This window comes from Carassius auratus, chromosome 3 (genome assembly GCF_003368295.1).
Source record: "Carassius auratus strain Wakin chromosome 3, ASM336829v1, whole genome shotgun sequence".
Classification (NCBI taxonomy): Eukaryota; Metazoa; Chordata; class Actinopteri; order Cypriniformes; family Cyprinidae; genus Carassius; species Carassius auratus.
Genome location: NC_039245.1, coordinates 4,577,670 through 4,584,502, shown reverse-complemented (window position 1 = coordinate 4,584,502; position 6,833 = coordinate 4,577,670). Strand labels below are relative to the sequence as shown.

The window sequence follows — 6,833 nt, the reverse complement described above, 5'->3', positions numbered from 1 at the left end:
TGGATTAGGGGAAACGCACACGACCTGTTGCCACCCACCCACTCTCACACTAATGACCTTCACAGAATGACACAATGGGTGTGATATAAAGAATGGTAAAATGAAATGAAAGAGGATAGTGAGAGAGAGAGAGAGAGAGAGAGAGAGAGAGAGAGAGATTGCTTGTTTAATCATTTGTGATAGTTATTGCATGCATTCAAGCACTAGCAATAAATCTTACCCATCATAAACACTGCCAAAAGACATTATGAGAAAATCTGACATTCACCCAAACATCATAGTTAACAATAAATAAAACTATTGTTAATGATGATAATAATAACTTAAGGAAAAGGAGTGATCACTATCAGCAGTTATTGCCATACTATGGAGTAGACCAAATTAAACTCAGCTGAAAAATACTTTAATGTCATCGTTTTTTTTTATTTTTGTTTTTTTAATGCAGCAAAACCAAAGCAAACAAAAAGTGACAAATAAATAGTAAGAAAATAAATAAATAAAATGTTTAGAAGTATATGAATCTCTGCTTTAAAATAGTAATTACACCGATATTAAACTGATATTTACACTGGTGTGACCACTATTGCACAGCGCGCGCGCCCGAGCAATACGTACGCGCTCCCGTCCTCCGTCGTTGAGTTAACCCGGACGTGAAGCCGCTCCATAGAAAAATATCCGATACGGTAAAACAGCTTACCATCAAACAAAAAGGTAAGTGAATAAACTCAAACACAACACAACACATCAGGAGAAGTCACATCTTTCGATTTTAGCTTTCATTTACCTTCGTAAGAGTGAAAACAGCGCGTTTAGAGGATCTGTGTCGGTTATATTTCAGCTGGTTTCAGGCTGCTGTTGTGGTGCTAACTAGCTTAGCCTCTTGTTGCGCTTGCCAGCCTTATTACTTTATGACTCTTATATAACAGCTATGTAATGTGATTTTAGCAAAGCATTTCTGTGTATTGATAGTGGAACATTTTAACCTACAAATGACTGAGAGTTTGTAATCAAATTGGTGATTTTAATCACAACTGTCATGTTATAAATGAGCAGACTTGCTTTTCCACCTGCTCCAGTGTTTTGTGTTTACTTTATTTATTTTCACTAAGTGTGTTTTGTACGGACATATGTTAAATGCCCTGTATGCGTTTGTGTGCATTGTCACATCGACTTACTGCAGTACTCCAGTATTGTTGTAAATGCTTGTAAGTTGTTTTTTTGGGCAGAGGCCTGGGTGTCAGTGACACAGAACTTGCTAAATAATAATCCCGCATTGAATGTGACTAAAATGATCTCAGGGCGCATGCGCCGTCTACACCTAGCGCATCCTGCCAGATAGAGGGCCGTGGTTGTGCACACGCGCAGTGTGACGCTGCAGGGGCGCTCTTTGCCAGAAAGTGAGCAACGTTCATGATCGCGTTCACGCAGACGTGTTGAATGGGTTGCTGCATTGCAGAAATTATAAACAGCTGACAAGTTGGGCTGCCTCGGGCGCTTGTGAAGCGGAACAGTGTGCCACTCACAGATTGTTTGTGAGGGTGGTTTCAGATCAGCTCTGGGTCCCCAGTTGGTAACTTACTTGGGAAAAATGTGATGTTATGTTGAGTTTGTAGGAACACACTCCCCTTTATCATATCAGAGCTGGAGAAACCTCTAGTGTATACACACACACACACACACACACACACACACACCCCTGTCACATGTAATATGACTAACCCAATGTGCTCAGTGGTGTGGAAGAAACCTGCTTGGTTCCACCAAAAACACCTGTTTTGCCACTTTGGTGGTGTAAATGTCCAGCACAGGTGGTGGTTGTCATTTTGAACTCTGATTGCTTTTAATGCATGGCTGTGTATGTTTACATTAAATACAAATATTGTGTTAATTTAATACATCTGTTAATTTAACACAATATTTATAGTTAAAGACACAGTACTGTTCAAAAGCTTGAGGTCAAGAAATTAAAACTTTTTCCAGCAAGGATGCATTCGTTGTGTAAAATTGACTGTGTGTGTGTGTAATATATATATATATATATATATATATATATATATATATATATATGGTGCTTCTGGTGAAAAGAAGCTAAATCAAGGCCACACAAAAAAAAAATCCAGTTTTTAAACTTTCAAACTTATCGAACAATAGTTTTGTACTTTTTATTAATGTGTTTATAATTTTTTTAATTATATTTATTTTATATCCACATTTTTTTTATTTTTATAAAATTAATATTTTCTTTTACTTCCTTTTACTTTTCCATGTGACACATGGACATAAGGGAAGCTGTACTTGTGGAGCTCCAGTGAATCATTGGTTGAATGCTCACACTGAAGCATCAGTTCAAACTAATGATAGAGTTTGGAGTTTTCTATGCGATGTGTCAGATCAACTGGAAAGTTGCAAGATAGTTTCACAGATTCACATTGTTGAATTATTTTATAGTGACTGAATTCAGATGAATAATTTTGACATTAAGCGACGTTGTCATCAATGTCGTTGATGAGTTTGTAGGTTGATGCTCTGTCACACTCACTGGTTTCTAAGGTTTGTGTTCATTTTGTAATCACAGAAAAAAGACTCCCAAAAGTATTGTGAGCATAAGTTTATTGTAAACCAGTTGCATCAAAAGTTTGGAAATGTGACCCACTGCCATAAAGTTGGTTTGATGTTGGACATTAGATATTTGTAAGTTTTGCAATGATTTAGTGGAGCTCCGCAAGGACCACCTCCTTCACTTACATGTTGCACAAGGAAAAGTTAAAAGAAATAAATGAATAAATAAACCTGGAAATAAATACATGTGGGAATAAATGAAATAAATAAACGCATGAATAAATACATTTAAAAATAAACAAATAATACATTAATTGAACAAATAACAATAAATGAGATAAGTAAATAAAAGTTACAAATAATACATAAAACATAAGTTCAGGTATAAATTAAGTTACAAATGCACTATATTTGTTTTTATCAAGCCATTTCTTTCTTTCTTTATTTTCCTGTTATTTTATTTGTTGACTTATCTATATATTTATCTATATACATTTTTAATTTTTGCAGGTTTGGTCCATCATAACAGTCTTTAGTGCAATCCTGCCTTTTAACTCCCATATGAATGAACTGAAAATGCCCACTCACTTTTTGCTAGTGGCTTCGTTCATACAGTTACAGAGAGCAATTCTTTGAGTGTGTTGGAGAGAGATGGAGACACAGACTGTGTGAAAATTCACAGCTAATGCAGTTCTGGAGATACGTGCTTTTCTAATCTATCCAATGCCCAGTTCTTAACCCCAGCTATGAAATAATAATGCAACTGAAATGGTGAAACTCTGGGTATGCTGCCCTTTTTAAAAGCCTCAAACTTCTGCCATCTGTTGTTGCAAACACGTTCTTTATTTCCATATTTATTCTGGCATTTTAGCATATGTCCTGAAATCAGTCTGACCCACTTCCCACTGTTTTGAGAATTTTAAAGAGCTGTATCTATCTCTCCTTGACTGATATTCATGTGAGTTCTGCTTTGTCTTCCTTCTATAAAATAGCACAATGAAACATCTATTTGCATCTTTAAATCTATTTTGAATAATTCTGCAGATTTTTTTGTCCCTAAAATATGCTCATTAGGATTCATCCAAGCTGCTGGCATTTAATTCTAGCATTTAATACAATTTATAATATGAGCCTCTCAGATCTCTCTGAATAGTTACATATACATTTTATTTACACTAATAACACCAAAATCTGTGGCTGTTATGAGGAATCTGGGGTGTCTCAGCAGGTGTGTCAGAAATGATGAATTCTTTCCTGTAACTATCAGCCGTGTAAACTGAGGCTGATGGAGCATCTCTGAATAAACTCTTGCATTAGGCGCTGATTAAAGTCTAGGGTAAATGTGATGGTTTCTTTCATTTCGGAGAGATTTACTATCGCAACTCTGACTTGGCAGTTTCCGCTATTCGAAAAATAAAGTAATCCATCAATTAGTCAGCAGCTCTATCAAAGCCAAGATATTACGCACCAAATTGCCTCAAATGATGAACCGTTGTAATTTATGAACGAACCCGAGACCAGGCAGCAGACTGCTGGGCTGAAATATTCAGATTGTTATTATAATTTTTTAAAGCTGTTGTTTTTAAATAATCAGTAATGTTAACAGTAGTAAATGGCTTGCTTGGGTGTAATAAACATGGATCGTTATTTATTTAATAACTCCTGATAAAGTGGGTGCTTAAAATTTACCCAGTGAACAACCACATATTCTCAATGTCTGAATCATATGCAAAAGACAGCTGGTGGCTTTGAAAGAGGATATAAAACATTGTAGTCTGATGATTTTAAAGGCATAGTCCTTGAGTCCATCAGTTAATTCAATTCAATTTAATTCAAGTTTATTTGTATAGTGCTTTTTACAATACAAATCATTACAAAGCAACTTTACAGTAAATTACGTTTCTACAATATTTAGTAGTAGCTTATAAGGGGTGAGTGTCAGTTTGTGCACATATGACAGGATTTTTCTGAAACATTAATACAGGACGTAGTCAGCCAGACGATGCAGTCACACTTTTAGCAATATTTGTTAGTTCGTTTTGTTGATTCAGGGTTATGTTAATGTCTTGTGAAACAAAAAAAAGTGTTGTTAGGAAACAAATCTCTTAAAGGGAACATCGGATGCCCACTTTCCACAAGTTTGTAGTATTCCTTAGGGTCTTCATGAAATGTCTGCAACATACTTTGGTTAAAATTCCTCAGTGGTCATGTGTAATTTTAGCTTGTCAAAAACAACGCTCTTTGACCCGTTTCATTGTATGTCTCTTTAAATGCTAATGAGCTCTCTCTTCCTTCTGGAGGTCCGGCGGGATCATGAACAGTGGGTACTGATCCATTCTTGAGTTTTAACTTTTAAGCAAAACCCTCGTTTACCTCTGTAAATAAAAACAATTTAAATTCATGTCTCAGCATACTTCAGTGAACTTTGAATGGAACATATACATTTGCTTGAACTCGAAAAAATGAAGACTCTTATGTTCACTTTTGCATCCACGAGTCTTTATTTTTGCTCCAGCTGTTTGAGCACAGAGAAAATAGTGGACAGCGTACAACTGGCTGAGGGCTGAGATATGTTAATGCTATTACATTTTTTTTTATCATGATTATAGTGACACAAATGTTCACGGTTTGTTTAAATGTGTAGAATCCACATAAGCTTGTTTTTCATCAGCAGGTCAAACTTTACAGCAAGGCATGCAAATTCGGTCTGTTTTTGGCCAGACGGAAGCTGCACATAGACTGAATGTAAATATAAGTCTCGGTAAATCCACTCTCTGACAGCAGGTGGCGTTTATTGAAAAGCTGAATTAGAGCCGTTTCCCGTAACCTTCGTGAACAAAGCAGTATTGCGATCAAAACACTTCCTTTAGGTATTAATGGAGTGAAGATGAAAACAAAATGCCAGCGAAACGTTTCTGAAACCAGTCAGAACCTTCAGAGGTACATACATATAATTAATTCATATATTTATTTGTATAATTCCCTTAGTACTCCCAGGTTTTTCCGCCCTGTTTTCATTCAAGACGAAACTACTCTGCATGCTGTTGGCATGTGAGAAGTTTCGGAAAATTGTGCTTTATGCTGAACAGTATTTATTTATCATCAGTTATTCAAATTGTTGTAATCTAATACGGTTTTAATGATAATTAAAATATGAAATGGTAATACTAACCGTGGGGAATTTTATCATGATTTATCACCAAACCGGTATTCGTTACATCTCTAGTAGCAGCGATTGAATTAGTTTAAATGAGATGGAAATTGAAATGTCGATTGGGGTCACAAATGCCGTGTTAGCCTCCATATGAGGGCTAAAATATTTTCCTGCTCCTTGTCTGAGCATGCAAGTGTCTCTGTCCTTGCTCACATCAGAGTGAACTTATGCCCGATTATAGTTGGATGTAAGGAGCCACAGAAAGCGATGAACTGGATCTCGCTATATATCTGTCTGGGAGGACTTATAGTGTGCAAATTGTAAACTCAGTAATGAATATTTCCCTTGTTGTTATCAAGAAGACACTGTATACAGTTTCTCCCTCTCTCTCCCAGACTTCAGAATTCTTGTTGCCCTCATTAGTATTCATGTAAACCTTACACACTAAAAACATAAACAGACTGTTTTTTACTCTCTTTTTTGTAGCATATATATATATATATATATATATATATATATATATATATATATATATATATATATATATATATTGTATATATTTTTTGTCTCTGAAGTTAACTCATAACCTCAGTCAAAGTTTCTTGCATGGAGAGTGTGATGTATGGAGAGCTGTTTTTCTCTCTGTCTGGGACCCTTTGAATTAAAATGAGACAAGATTATTGCTGCTGCTGTATCTTAAGGTCATTAGGGCCCTAGCCACTAGGGACACTAGATTGCAAAAATCTTGAGTTTTTGTCTAAGGGCGTATCCCTGGGAGCCTGACAAAATGTAATGTTTTGATGTCATGCAATAGACTACTTTTAGCCTTGTATTTTTGGCAGCACATTCATGATGGGCAGAATTGGAGGGTGCCAGAGAGGAAGGCGTTGGGAGTATGACTTGCCCATTGGACTGTTTGATAGTCAACTACTTGAGATTCTAGATCCCTAACAGCCACTAATGTTCTAACACACACATACACATGCTCACTGAGAGTTTTATGAAACATTTAAATCTGTGTCCAAACAGCCAGTTACCTTCCTGTCCAGACTGTCATTGACTTGCTGGACAGCACTTTTAAATGAAGGCGCCAGACTGCTTTCCAGGTGTCACATGTAAT

At 36.2% G+C, this 6,833-nt stretch overlaps 1 protein-coding gene across 2 annotated transcripts in view; it reads left to right on the top strand.

Annotated features, from left to right (window-relative positions):
- The first annotated feature begins 584 nt into the window (after positions 1 to 584).
- LOC113044233 (speckle-type POZ protein) overlaps positions 585 to 6,833 on the top strand; it is a 64,279-nt gene continuing 58,030 nt past the window's right edge. For both annotated transcript variants that reach the window (XM_026204019.1, XM_026204029.1), the window contains exon 1: positions 585 to 711. The gene's annotated coding sequence lies outside the window, so the exon portion shown is untranslated. The remainder of the gene's footprint in view (positions 712 to 6,833) is intronic.